We start from the raw sequence: 16,323 nt of genomic DNA, 5'->3' as shown, positions 1-16,323 counted from the left end.
GTTTACTTATGATCTTTTAAAATGAAGAGCATTAAATTTATAAGCGCTTGTCTGGGTTTGAATCCGCAATTATCGGCTGAGTTTCTAGCATAACAATGTACAAGCACCCTAAATATTAATTCTTAAAGCGTATATTGACTTAGTAAATTAAACAAGTTATGTTTTAAGCACAGGTTTAAGAATTCAAAATTCTGTATTCACTAAAGAAACGTTATATTTTTAGTTCTATTGACATTTACCTTTAAAATTTAATATGAGTTACAAAAAGGAATACATACAATTTAAAAGGTGACGGGGCTTTGTGTAGGACCGTCGGGGTGTGTACCGTTTAAATATTCTACCACTAAAAAGTAATACTCAGCATTGTTGTGTTTCGTTTTGTATGGTGCGTGTCCAAAGTTATTTTACAAGGGTAACACCATTTTTGTAAACAAAGTTTTTGGCACATTTATGGTTTAAAATATCACTATTTATGGGTGCAGATCTTATTATCAGATGATGAAGTTAAAAGAAAATAAATATTATAAATATAAATAAATATTGGACAACATCATATGCATTACTTTGATCCCAATGTAAGTAGCTAAAGCACTTGTGTTATGGAAAATCAGAAGTAGCGACGGTACCACAAATACCCAGACTCAGGACAACTCTTTCTACCTCGACCCGGCCGGGAATCGAACCCGCGACCTCGGAGTGGCGTACCCATGAAAACCGGTGTACACACTACTCGACCGCGGAGGTCGTCAAATATAATCATCAAAGTTATCACAATATTATCATGGTATTGTGTACAACACGTGACAAAAATTAATTAATTAATTATGGCGTATTTTAGTTCCTTCCTTAAAGGCCGGCAACGCATCTGCAGGTGAGCATCCTGCTCGTTTGCACGTGGCAAAAACAAAAAAATCCTGGCTTTTATTTGTGCCAAGAGGGAGTACTTTAAATCTTCAATTTACGACGTTACATTAAATAGTTAATGCACAATCCGAACAGTAGTCTAGATCTAGTAGTTACTACTATCCATATGTATATATACTATATTCTACTGTATATACTATATACATACAATTAAATATATAAATCGTTCAAGCAAAATAACCTGATTCTGTTTATTTGCACTTGTAATTGATGATTTTCATTAATTGATATTTATTTAAGATAATAAGCATAGGTAGGCAGACGGGCAAATGAATCACCTGATGATAGGTCACCAATGTCCGTAGACATTGGCGCTGTAAAGAATATTAAACATTCCTACCACCGCCGATGCGCCGCCAACTGTCGTCATAAATATTCTAGAAAAAAAATAAGAAACAGTTTGATAAAAGAGATATATAATAAAACGTTTCGTAATCGCTAATATATATTTTTTTTTTAATTATGTCCGGGCAGACATCTGACTCCACTCCACCTGATGGTAAGTGGAAGTGGAGTCCAAACGCGAAGACGATTAGTACAGTCAGCTAGAATGAGCTGCACCAGTCACCCTCGCCATGCCAGCCCGCAAGATGCCTGTTCACGCCTCGTTTGAAGGAACCCAGGTTATAAGAGGAGGGGAACACGTGTGTTGGTAGAGAGTTCCATTTTTTGGCGGTGCGACAAAGAAAAGAGTTGCCAAATTTCTTTGTGCGCGATGGAATCGATGTCACAGTTAGGCGGTGACATCGCGAGCCAGCACGCGTAGATCTGTGGGAAGGAAAGGGGAAGCAGGAATTAAACACACCTTGTTCAGGACCCCGAGTTTCCGTGAAGCTGTTTTGATAACAGCCTCGATATAATTCCTTGGATTAAGGTCACAGCGAACGTCGATACCTATTACGGCAATTTGGCTTTGTATCACTAGCGTAGTGCCACTGAGGGAAGAAACAAGGGAAAATGGTGACTTTTTCTTTGTGAAGGCGCATACCTGCGTTTTCTATGAACTATATATGACGTAAGAACTTATAGGAACGGCTCGCAACATGTAACATAAAATCGATCGGTTACTAATGTACAATTATACAATATCAATTCGTTAAACAGAACTCGGCATATCTAGGAAATAGGCACAGGCAAGGTCTAGAAACCTTGTTACGTTCTGAGTTAATAGGGTTTTAATTTAAAAAAAAATGTAATTTATTGATATATTACGATGGTTTGACCATCAGCTCAAGAGTCAACACACATATGGATCATTTGTAACTTAATTCATTTAAAAAAAATGTCCACTCATTTATCAGTATCTCTGTTAAATATATCTGACCGCAATATTTCTCGCTAACTTATAAGTTAAGTTATTTAATCGGTTTTACTATTATCGTAAGAACTATTTTGTATACCTAATATTTTAAAATTATTTTACATTTTTTAAATGTCGAACCCGTCCTTCACATTCGCCGCCAAAAGGGTGTCGTGTAATAAAAATTTTACAGCTTTGCCACGCGATAATAATATCATGAATGAGTGGCGTGAAGTGAGCCACGCTCCACTAAGCCGAAAGGATCCCGCACCCATAAAGCTAATTTATATAGAAAGGTTTATAATATTGTAATAATTATAATAATGTTTATTTAAAAAGAAGTATACCCACCTAAAGCATATAAATAAAAGTGGACTTTTTAATTCGGACATGTTTTATTATAAACAGTATGATAACATAAGATCAGGTGTGATATCTAACGCGCTTTGGTACAATAATATTTCTTCTAGAAATCGACTAAGTAAAGAGTGTGGGTTCAAGCCCGGTCACTGCATTTTCATCTGCAATTTTTGTTCATAATTAACCTCGTACTCAGCGGTGTCCACGTGTTTCATGAAGATCTTCCAATTGTGGTTGAATATAGACCAAACTCTCCGCAACAGGAGAGGAAATCTAAACGTAGCAATTAGTTATTTACAAACTGTTATTATTATATATTTTTACTTTTATATAAACCCTATGATATTTTCAAGGATTTATTAGTTGGATACATTTTTCCGACTATAGTCTTAGAGGTTTATTATTTTCCAGGAATAGCGTCTTGTACGTTAACAATACGACGGAGAAAATATTTTCAAAAGCATAAACATAAACGTGGATTTATAATAATGGTCGCCTTCCAATTATTTTTTCTTATAAGTAAGTACTGTTTAGAAATTTAAATAAATAAATAAATATTGGATAAATAAATATTTATATTTTAATTCATTATTGCTGCGAGTCCTTTGCCATACCAACGGATCCAAAATATTTTACATACGGTGGATTTAACAAAGGCGTCACTCACATGACCACATACGAGGTTAATTCAAACTCAGTATATACTAAACCCTATTCTGAACACTATACGGTTCAATAACTGGTCTTCGAAACTATTTACTGGGCAAATAAAATAAAAAGTAAATGACCTCATTTGTACTTTAAAATATAGGTATCATTTTTGCTTACGTAAAGCTTTAACGGTTCAAACTCATCCCATTGGGTTATATATTTTCGCGTAAGAGAAGAACACGAGGTGAAATCTTTTAGGCTTCGAGTTAATACCGCAGTTATACCACAGTTGTACCATAATACTTTGTTCACGTCATGCTGCGTCGCTGCACCACACCGGCCCTGCACTGACTCCTGGTATAAACCGCTAATTCCCGTAGTAGTGAACCACACCTCACAATCAATGTCAGTTCGGAAGTGGAAGTGAAAATTGCTTTTTATCTGTAAATTATATGCAATTTATTATAAAAAAATATATATTTTCAATTTTCATTTAAACCATATAAGACTATGTATTCTGGTATTACGTATACTTTTACACAGTAAAACGGCAGCCTTGTGGGCTACGACCTTCTCTCACTTTGAGGAAAAGGTTTCGAGCTTACTACTCAATGCTCTAATGAATATTTGTGGATGAAACGATGATGGATGGATGAAACTTTCAGCGATGAACATCTTAGAACATAAGCTGTGCTCTATCTACCATTGCGACATCACAGTCGCCCAAGCTGTGCTGTCTATGATCCAACGAGGAGTAGAGCCTGCTGGATTGAAGAAATTTCCTCACGATTTTTCCTTCGCCACCCGGCACGTGATGAAATAATCACATGATTAATTAGTGATGCTTGTCTGGGTTTGATCTCAGAGTCATCTGTTAAGATCCACATCTTCTAACGTCCACCTTTAAAAATTTGTGCAAAAAAATAACGAGATACTCGTATTTTTCCAATAGGTAAAGATTTATCGAATGTAATTTGCTTTTGCCACAAAGAGATAAACAATACCCGCGATATTTAATAATAATAAATTAATAATAAATAATAGGAGAAATTGAAAGTGTGTATGTTTGTATGTCTCGGTCAATGACGTACAAATGTATGAACATAAAAATCGATATTAACTTTGATGATGTTAGGGTATATAAGGGTATATGTAAATCAGAAGTAACGACGGTACCACATACACCCTGACCCAAGTCAACATAGAAAACTAATTAACTTTTTCTACATCGAGTCGGCCGGAAATCGAACCCGGGACCTCGGAGTGGCGTACACATGAAAACCGGTGTACACACTACTCGACCACGGAGGTCGTCAATTTAATAATTGAGTTTCTTTCATCCGGATTCAAACACGACATGTTTGATTAAAACCCGTGTGGTATCCAATGTAGACAAAATACACGACTGTAACAAATAATTCGTTATTTAAACGCTGTTTAATTGTTACTTGGTTAAATTTATGAGCGTAATTTTTAAATATGCAAATCTAGAGGTACCTAAAATATGCTTCATAAATATATACTTCTTAACTTCCCGTTTTATTTATGAACTTAAAAACAAAGTAATATAAATAACCAGAAATAATGCAGTAACTGCTTAACAGCGGATTAGATCCAGAGTTTAGATCGAGCTTTTTAATTCCAGACTAGCTAGTACGACTACATACGTTACAGACACGACGCATTGTGGTCACTGTAATTCCTTGACGTAGCGAAATTAGTATTATGTTTTTTTTTTAAATAAAAGCCTACATATAAACCTAGCGTAAGTATCTGACTATCATGCGATTCGACTACAAAGTGGGCAATGACGAGAATTAGTATAAAACTTCTAGTCGGTGGTATTTTATCTTAAATTTTGACTTGCTAATTAACTATTCCGTCTGTAACTTTGTATTAGAGACTAGCCCTAGCCTCCATACGGTGCTACGTCATAGGATATCATAATTAATTATATCATTAATAATATCACATTATTATTATTATTACATATTATAAATACATACAATTATTATTGTAATTAATTGATCAATAATTTGTACAACTTTAGTTAATATTATTTTATGGAATAACATTTAATACTGGCATGTAACACTATTTCTTATTTTAAAAATGATTGAGCTGTCATAAGGAAAACAATTGGATGATCGTGAGGGATTTTAAAGAAATATAGAGGGATTGGAGCATCATTGTAAAACAATTTTATTTTTCCATCCCGAACTACTGAAATTACATTTGTTTAATTTTACTTATACTAAGAGCAGAGCTAAGGTGGCCCAGTAGTTAGAAAGCGTACACCTTAACTGATGACAGCGAATGTAAGCCCAGGCAAGCACCTCTGAATTTTCATATCCTGAATTTGTGTTTATAACTCATCTCGTGCTCAGCGATAAAAGAAAACAGCGAGGAAACCTGTATGTCTAATTTTAATGAATTTCTGACACGTGTGGCCTTAGCCAACAGCTTACGATTATAAAACTTAGACATATCTAAACATTTTAAATATTATAATAAATTATTGAAAACCAGTCACTGGTAACATTAATTAAAATAAAAAAAATTAAGAAAGAAGACTATAAGAGAGTAACACGTGATAAAGATCAGAAGTGTGAATTTAAAAATAATAAGCAATTATTAAATTAAAACTAATATTTAAATTAAAATGAATTCGTTAAGCGAACTTAAAATAATGTCGTACAATTATTTCATACTGATATCATCATTAGAGTATGAGGAAAAGATATAACTTTTCAAATTGTTTCGGAAAATAATTTTTTTATTGATAGCCGATGCTTGAAAATATTTATACCTATTAATTACATACCGGTATAAAATATCGCAATATTGCATCTCGGCGCTCTGCAGCACCCATTCAAGCTGGTATTATGGCTCTTATTACCTCTATAAACTGAACCCCGTACTATGATATCTTATGAAAAATAACAAACCATTACAAGATAACACATAACACACAAAACTAATCAAGTCTACACCAGTAACCATTACATAAAATATAAGTCTTCTGATACTTATACAATAACATGTCCTGACTGACTGATTCATCATCGCGGAGTGTAAACTATTATAGTTAGGGCCATAAAATTTGGTATATAGGGTCGTTTTATTGAGTAGACACCCAATCAAGAAGGAATTTTGAAAATTCTGTCCCTAAGGGGGTGAAATAGGGGTTGAAAGTTTGTATGGAAGTCTGACATTTTTTAAGTTAGAAACATGAAACTTTATTTTTGCGATACTGATTACTTACATACATATATTATATACATATAATATAAGTTAAAATGGACTACAATAGGTAAACACACTGGTACACTTTTGACATTTATACATTTACCTAGAAAAATTTAGTTGAACATTTCTTTTTTAATTTCTTCTTCTTTCAAATGTTAAATTAGTGATAAAAGAAAGAGAAAAAACAATGTTTTACTAAACACCCGTAAAGGGCGATTATGGATAGTATATGTTAGTTTATTCATTCGAGATACGATAGTACTACGAGGCTTATTATGATCCTGCAGTCATAAAACTGGTGCCACGGCCGCCGTTAACTCTGTATTCTCTCATACACTCTCCTCAAGGTCCAGTCGGTAAGGTTAGATCTTATGGTAGTCACTGGGGATAACCAAGTTTTATTGAGATTATTTTTTTATTATAATAAAGTATGACAAACGAATAAGTTTATTACAAGCGAGTTTTACTCTATTTTACTAAATTAAGATAATATATAAAACGAATTGTAAGATATAAAGTCAGACAGGCAGCTGAATATTTACTGACAAACGTTCGTAAGATTTATAGTATTTTTTTATGACATCGGTAGGCGGACGAGCAAATGAGCCACCTGATGATGAGTGGTCAACGACCAACGCCCACAGACAATGGCACTGTAAAAAAATTTAACCATTCCTTACATCACAAATGCGCCACCAACCTTGGGAACTAAGATGTTATAACCCTTGAGCCTGTAGTTACACTGGCTCACTCACCCTTCAAACCGGAACAAAACAATACTGAGTACTGGGCTTGGCGGTATTGATAATATTTGATGAGTGGGTGGTACCTACCCAGACGGGCTTGCACAAAGCCCTACCACCAAGTAAATGTATTTGCGTAGAATGATTTATCATAATATAACAACATATTATATGTAACCCTATAAATTTAATTTTAGCAATATTTTAATTTTAATAAAAATATTGTATTTATAGTTATGAGCATTTATCGGTTATTTTCCATTTTTGAATCGTAATCGTCTTTGTATTTATTATCTGTTCGTTTCGTGGGCGTCACTGCATTGTCTGTTATTTGTTTCTTCACATACAATCACATATAAAAAGGTAACTACTGAATTTTTCGTCCGTTCTTCTCGGGATAATCCATATTCCAAAACAGTGTGTAAACAGTCGACTGAAAATTAATTTATCTTAAATAAGTTTGTCTTGCTTGATTTGAAATATTATAGATTTTTATGTTGATTTTATTATATATTGTTTTTTTTTATATTGGTTCTATCGAAAGTTAGGATAGGAAAATCATCAAATCTACGTCAGTAAACAGTCCTAATAAGGAAGAACATGTGGGAGGTACAATACATAATATACAATACAAAATGGACATTTCACGTACATCCACAAGTTACGATTGGCTACTTAAATACAAGGCTTTACGCAGACACTCAAATAGGGTCCCCAAAATATTAGGCTTAAAAAAAAACAGACAATAATATACACATTAGAATTTGTGTTATTAAATATATTTCACACATATATTTGCGAAAATTTATTTAAAAAATAAATATAATCTAGCAAAAATACAGGAGAAGGCTTATTTAATATAATATTTTCGAGACAAGTTAGTTCACTAGCGATATAGCTGCAAGTGGTAGAGTTACAAATATAGGTATTTTATTTTATATAGAAGAGTTGCGCTCTATTTATACTCGAGTGCGATTAGCGATACGAATTCATAACTTATTTATATATATATATAATGAGTTATAATTATATTTTGTTCAATTTCACCCTGATTATTTTAAAAGTACTAAAATTTTTATACTGTTAAAACAACTCAACAATAATTTTAGTAATTTCTAAAGCTACAACTGTCATGAAATAACAATTCAATTATAATTTAACAACTGCCGAGACTATCATGAATATAAAATTCCAGCACTAAACTATATTTTAATTAAAAGAATAATTGCAATAATAATGGAAAAAAAACCAATGCCATCTTCTTCCTTCGAACGTCAAATCTCTGATGACAAAAAGAGAGCGATCAATTTATAAATGCCCACTAAACAAAGTTTTTAAGTACGGCCGTGTTTAATACTGTGAAACAACAATGAAACTATGATTGAACGTGGTTTAAATTAAAGCATGTAAACTAAGAAACATTCTATATTAATCAAAGATAGATAAGGATAAATCGAAAGCTAGATACATTACAACAATCAACTAATAACTATAGATTATATCCAATATTTCATAATGTTGTTGTGCAAAATCATCAATACCCCGATTAAATTTACCCTTACCTGAACCTTCATTAGCAGCACGAAGACGAGGTTGTATTGTTATCCGTCCTTTGCCGTACACATCACTTAAATCAATCCTGTTTCCAAATACAATAATGATAAAGACATAATAATGAATACTAAATTAAATAATAGAGCCGAGATGACCCAGTGGTTAGAACGCGTGAATCTTAAACGATTATTTTGTATTCAAACCCAGGCAAGAACCACTAAATTTTCATGTGCTTAATTTGTGTTTATAATTCATTTCGTGCTCGGTGGTGAAGAAAAATATCGGGAGGAAACCTGCATTTGTCTAATTTCAACGAAATTCTGCCACTTGTGTATTCCACCAACCCGCATTGGAGCAGCCTGGGATATGCTCCAAACCTTCTCCTCAAAGGGAAAGGAGGCTTTAGCCCAGTAGTGGGAAATTTACAGGGTGTTAATGTGTATGTGAATTTTTTTTTAAATACAGTAAAGTTCTATTACAAATGATATTCTAAAATAATATAAAACAAGTCAGGGACGCATATTAATGGCATATTGCTGAAAGCAAAAAACGACAGTAGATTGAATCTTGCCGCTTCGCCAGGTCCATCTGAGAATAGGAAATCGAACTCGTCTTCGTTGTAAACAAAATAAAAAATGACAATTAAAATCCACGCTACGATTCTTGCACCATTAATAACCGGCATCAGAATAGATGTCTGCAAATCAATAGTACAGTTTTGAATTCTTTAAAATAATATTTTAATTAAGATGAAAAGGTTTGTTTGTGTATTGTGGTTTTTTACACGTTTTGTGTGTTAATTATATCAATGACCTCAGCACTCCAATGTCCCCTATGATTACGAAAAACTAAACCAAATATTATACAGATGTCAGTTCACACGGCTATCATATCTAAGAGCGAATAAGCAACTGCGCAGGTCTAGGAGTCACTTTACCTAAATTCCGAGGCAGGAATATGTAAAATCTACCATCATCCAGACTCGGGGATTTTACTGATAATTTCTCGATTAAAAAAATGCAATAACCTTTTGCTGGCCCAGCACAGATCTCAAGGTCTGCAGTCTTCTATACAGGTCACTAGAACATTATGGGAATCAACCGCTAATATGTAGGCACGTAATAAAAACAATCACAGAAAGAAATAAACGAAGCATTAAAATTGTATTAAATAGTCAAGGAGCTATGTAAAAAGAAAATTATATAGAAAGACTAAAAAATTATCCAATAGATGTAAAGTACCTATTCAATTATTTATTGATATAATGCAATAGAATAATATATTTTAAATATAAGCTTCAATTATTTATTCAATATTCAAATAACTTTTAAGAGGATAATGTTATTCTATAATAATTTATCGACAATGTTGATCTTAAATAATAACATTTTCTGGTCCAATTAAAGACAATTGTATGAAAACAACTTCGCACTTAATAAGCCGTCGCCGAAACTAACAAAGGAAAACAATACGTCGCCTATACAGTTTGTTGAAGGATCCCGTACAACGGACCACACAGGTGTATTTATATGACGATTTACAAAGCTTTTGGTGGTGTTGAATTTGTATTCCGGATTGCGCTAATAAAAAATATTGGGAAGTTTGTCAAGAAATCCCGGAATTGGCAGTGTTTGACTCTTGTGCGTTGAAGTCGACCTTTAAAAAGCCTTTAAACGTGTCTATTACAAGCTTGTAGCATGAAGATTTATCTATTAGATTTATGTATTATTTTGGTATAATTAATTCGATTAATTTTTAAATTATATTCTCTTAAGTTGGGTTAACTATTCCTTCATACAACTAACCACTTAATACTAGCTTTAAAAATGTAATATTACTTACTAATAAAATCGTATAGTAAGTGAATAACTTACTTTCCTGACTGTATAACACACCTGTCCCAGCAAACAAGCGACCGACGTTCATTATTGGAAACAACCGCTCAACTTCAGACAATATTCGGACGTAAAACGGTGTAGAGTAAAGCAAAAAGAAATCGGAATTCTTTTGTATGTACGAAGGTAATAAATTCGGAGCAAAATCTGTTCCAAAAAGTTTCGCTTCAATCACGTGTACTTTATTGCAGGCTTCAACTGCCTCGTCGGTTTTGTGGTTTATAAGACCGCAAATCCCCAGATCGGTTAAATAAAAAGGTGTTGGGTTTTTCCACCAAAAAATTCTAGGCTAGGAGTGGAAATGGAAAATGACAGTATTCCATTCTGTAATTGTGTTTGCTTACAATATGCTTGTACGATATAATAAGTTCTGCGTAGCAGGCTGGTCTCCTTGAAGAAAGGTCGTCGTGATCAAATTCGGTCAGGATTTTCCGTATTAACTATATGTTTAAGCAATTATATAAGTTTTTTATTAATCTGAGTATTGCCATTTAATTTTTACACACACATTGTTATATTTTGGTTTCAAGCAATCAATCAAAACTCCAGTTATATCTGATACCTGTCTTATTACTGTTATCTTTATTGATCACATATAAATATTGACGAACTTTGTGACTAAAATATGATTTTTGGTTCAGAAACAACACAAATCAAATATTATCCCTCATGTTGGATTACGATAAAATGTCGACTCTATGCTTTTCTATGTTAAAGTAAAAAAAATACAGCTATAGATAGCCTGCAAAATTGAGCGGCTATTAATGAGATACCAATAATATTATACGTATACATTAAAATAATATTATCTCGAGGCATCGATATTGTTCAAATACAAGAAATATAGTACGAAAGTAAAGCACTTATATATTAGGTTTAATAATTTTATACTCATATAAAAAAAAATTACTTCCATAAGAAATTGTTATTTGACGACAAAATAACCAAAAACTGAATGATGGATGGAAAGTAATAAAACTGGGTGTTATTTACACGGCATACACACATACGTCATAAAAAATTGGTCGCTTGGTTGGCGGCATGTTAGCAAGGAAAAATTAATTACAAACATTAGTTAATTACTTTACCGGAACCACAAATATATTATATATCGTACGACGAACTTAATGATCGAAGTGATCTCAAGCAACCCAAGAATAAACGTGCAAAAAGGAACTCCATGTCTTTTAGAAAAAAACATTATAGTCAAAAGTTCAGTCTATTTAATTGATACTATGTTACACTGGATACTCATTATTTTATTAATTTAAAAATGTAATTAATAATTTTTCAGCTAAAAACACTTTTCGCAACTTTCAAAGGGCTTTGTATCAGACAAATGCTGTTCAGATAATTATAAAAGTAATTCTCACTTAAACAAATAAAACAAGTTAAATTTGTCAATAATGTAACAGTCAATAACTACGAATTTTAATTTAGTAGGGAAATAATACAATAGAACCGTGGCCGCGTCACCAGCTGAGACATTCACAAGATCTTAAGATGGTGATTTTACCATACTTTCTTTACAAGCCGCTAGCAAAGTCACTTGAGGGTGTAATAACGTAACAATAAAATTGTCTTAAATTGCCTGAGAAGACCTGGATTTGGTAGAGGGTGCTTTTGTGCATGATGATTCTTGCGTTTTACTATTTTTCATATTTACGAAGTGAAATTTGGCTAGTAAGCTGCTCGTTTTAATATGATCCATAAAAAGCCATTTTTGGTGTGCCGTGTAACTGGCTTGACTGGTCTCCACATACGACAACTCCCCAAGCTTCTAAATTTCTAGGAACAAAAAGCATAATCACTAACTACGAAATTCCAAACGTTTTATAGGAATTATTCTTTTATTAGAGACAATTTAAAAAACTAAATAGATTCGACAAATATTTTTATAAAAATAAAATTAACCCTTTCCCTATCCAATGTAAACATTAAACATGCATCACATATGATAATGTTTAACTACTGTGTCGGCTATTTGGACCTGGGAACCTGTTAAAACAATTTTTTGAACATTGTAATCATATTTTTTCCATATATAAATGATGATAATGGATGAATATCGACCTCACATTATAGTACCAAATCATTCTTATCCAGTTGTCACTTAAAAACTGAAGTTACTGAGACGATCAATTCCTGTCGATTGTAACAGTGAAATAAAACGAAGCGTAAAAGATGAGTTAGCCGTGAACAGGCACCTGCCCTCTGTATTAACGTTCCGTGGCGGGTTAACAACTTCAGGGGAAAATATTGTTTGAAATCTATATTCAAAAATATTTTGTGAAAACGGGTCATATTCTACTCGTAACTGGATGGTCCGTTTTAACAAAATACTGTACACTACGAACAAAACCAAGGCTTTGTTGTCATAAAATAGTGCGTCACTAACACTACATACTATGTTTGAGTAACTTTTATTTGGAACGCACGTGGAGCTAATAATCTTTATCATACCGTTGTCCTAAAAAATAATCTGTAACGAACATATATGAACAGCTTAAAAGATCAAATTTTGAATTCAAACGAATTAACGTCTTGTTTTATACATAATAACATTTCATAATACATAAATATAATTCATAGCTGATCACCATTCCCATATGGAGTCTTGCTATAAAGATGGATAAAGATAAACATGAATTATGTTTAAAATACTCTACGACAGAGGAACACAATAGTTTATACCAAATTCCTTTGAAATATCGACAGAGATATCTCCTCTCCTCCTCTCTCTTCTCTGTTTGTTAATATTATTTACAGTTAAAAGGTTTCGGCAGAATCTTCTTTAACATCTCTAAAAATAATGGTAAAGTATAATTGTTAGCGCAAATTGTAAATGCATGTAATTTATTTGATATATAAAATTACCGAAACATAACAGTTATTACTTCTTGATATAATATATATATATTGGAATCTATATGCAGATTCACATTGTGAAGATCATATGGTCTTTCCATCGTTGCTTAAAGCGTCCAAAACGCCAATTTTCTTTTCTTGATAAGCTACATCACGACAAATATCCAGCATATCAATAAACATATTTAACCTTTACTTTTCACTAAAACCATAAGCTGTCATAATGGGCAAACTCAAAGTCAACCGAATTAGCAGTTTCTTTGTGACATACCTAATGCTGGTATCACCATAATAACTTATTAAAGCGTCCATAACTTCAGCTTTAATTATTATGTCAATCTTCTTCTCCCCTAACGTTTTACCTATAAAGAAAGGTTTTTTAGTTAAATTATTACACTTTATGAAGACTTACTCTAACTAATTTCATTACTGTTATCAATTTCAATCTGTTTTAAATAAAACGACTCAAGGCGACTTTCGTGAGGTGAAGATAAAGATCGTAAAATTAATGGCGCGAATTCATTTAACATTTCACGTTTCACGGTTGACATCAAATACTAAAATAAATGTTTGCTCGTTTTAGAATTTAGAGTTGATTCCAGACAAGAGGGCGGCATGTTTAATGAAGCAATAATTGGTCCTTAAAAGAAAATAAGTTTGCATAATTATTAATGCAAAATTGTTTATATAAATCACAAGTATTTCAGATAGAATGATAATGAATAAACAAAAATGGACCAAGCACAGCGAATGTGAAAATTGAAGGTTATTGAAATATTTGAAGGAAATAAATATGGAGTAAAGCAATTTTCTGCCCACGCATAATATAAGCTTCAGTCATTATTTATTTTGATTTTTAATTAATTCTCATGTATGTACAATGTACATATATTATATTTTCACCAACAATAGAATCAGTTATGAATAAAACTGTAATACAAATGTGAATAGTTATTTTTGAACATTGATCAATAAATAATCAACAACTTCCAATTTTATACTGGCTTTATTTTTCAACCTTTTACTTAACTCCTACTAATTGGAAAACTTTTAACAATGCTGATAATGTCATCAAAAGACAAAAGGAAAGTTTTAACGAGATAACTGTTACGCGATCTACTAATATTTAATTCTATTTATATTCATATAATTAATTAGTTTGTATAAATGTGTTTTATTGGCTTTATAAAAATATATATTATATGCTTCGATTGGGAAATAATATAGCTATATAGGAATTTGTCTCCTTTGTCCCTTTGACAAAGGAAATAAATTCAAAATGAACTTTATTTAACTTGGCTTTTACAAAAGCTTTTTAATCGTTATTTAACTAGTCAGTCAATTGTTAAGCTTTTACTAAAATCGAAGCGTTTCGAAACATGAATTCCATCCAGAAGAACCTACCAAAATAAATGGTCGGTTATACTATTCAATATATTTAAAAAAATATTACAAATAGTTGAAAACTTCTTTAAGGAAAACATGTTCAAATATGTTTTCACTCTGATTAAATTTATTTTATTTATATTTCATGAAAGCTCATCGTTATGAACAAAAACTTTTAAAAGGCTATAAAAGCTTTTAAAATGCTCTGTCTCATTACATCTTTTTTATTTGGCAACATATCACACGTAAAATATTGGACGGACTTTAATGAAACTTGGCCTTGTGTTTGGTTCTAAGCTATTTTTATTTTTGTTACAATAAATAACACACCTACCTTAAAATTAATATCACATGACATGAATATCAACTAATATCACAAAAAAAATCTATAGATTTTAATCTTCACATTAAAATCACAATAAAGCAAAATATATTTCTATTGAATTCGGTATACTTTACTTCTTAAAAGGAGATAAATTACCAAGGGAATAAATTTAATCTTTATAATATCCAAGGTAATGCAAGCCGAGCAAAGCTAAAGTAATTTTATCAAAAAAATATCTTGACTCGTTGAAATATTACTCAAATATTTATCAAAGGTCTTATAAAACTCAAACGAATGTAAGGCTATTAGTAAAAATAACAAAAACACGTTTTCTTTGGTAAACTTAAATTTAAACACGCATAAATAAATGAAAAGCAATTTAAAAACTCTAAGTTCATTTAAAAATATCAGTAATCAAGATTAACTCTGCAATGTTCAACCCCGCTTACAACAAGAATAGAAGAACACTTTAATGTAATTAGTACATTTCTAAAACGATTAATCTTACTTAGGTTATTCCATTAAATTACACAAAGGTTGCTATGATAAAAATAAGTTTTCGGTATTAATGTTTTTTTCTGAATCTCGTTAAAAAATTTCAACGGTAATCGGACTTCACTTAAATTCCATACGCGCGACTATAACCGCCAGACAAGCGAGACCGATCCGACACGTAAGACAATCCTTAATGTTTTGACCGATTAAGGTCACGTGGATTAAGAGGAATAAAACAAAATTGGTAATTTTTTATTTGATTTTCTGTCTAAATACAGTTCAAAGTTAAAATGTCGTATGTTTAACGACATTATATTTTCTGGGGTTGTGTTTGATCAAAGACAAAATAATAAGTCTCAGTAGCGAAAACTTACGAAATGAATACTCATAACGATATTGGTTGTCGAGAAAAAAAATTGATTATCGATCTAAAGCACATTTTCTTTCCTCGAAAAACTATGTTGCGTGTCAGCCAGGCTTCAAACGTAATATATTTATTTCATTTAAGTAGCTTCTGATTACAGAAATTATAACTTTACAACGGTAATGAGGATCATCTTTTAATTATAAAAA

This window comes from Vanessa tameamea, chromosome 22, assembly GCF_037043105.1.
Source record: "Vanessa tameamea isolate UH-Manoa-2023 chromosome 22, ilVanTame1 primary haplotype, whole genome shotgun sequence".
Taxonomy (NCBI): domain Eukaryota; kingdom Metazoa; phylum Arthropoda; class Insecta; order Lepidoptera; family Nymphalidae; genus Vanessa; species Vanessa tameamea.
Note: the sequence above shows the minus strand (reverse complement) of the source record.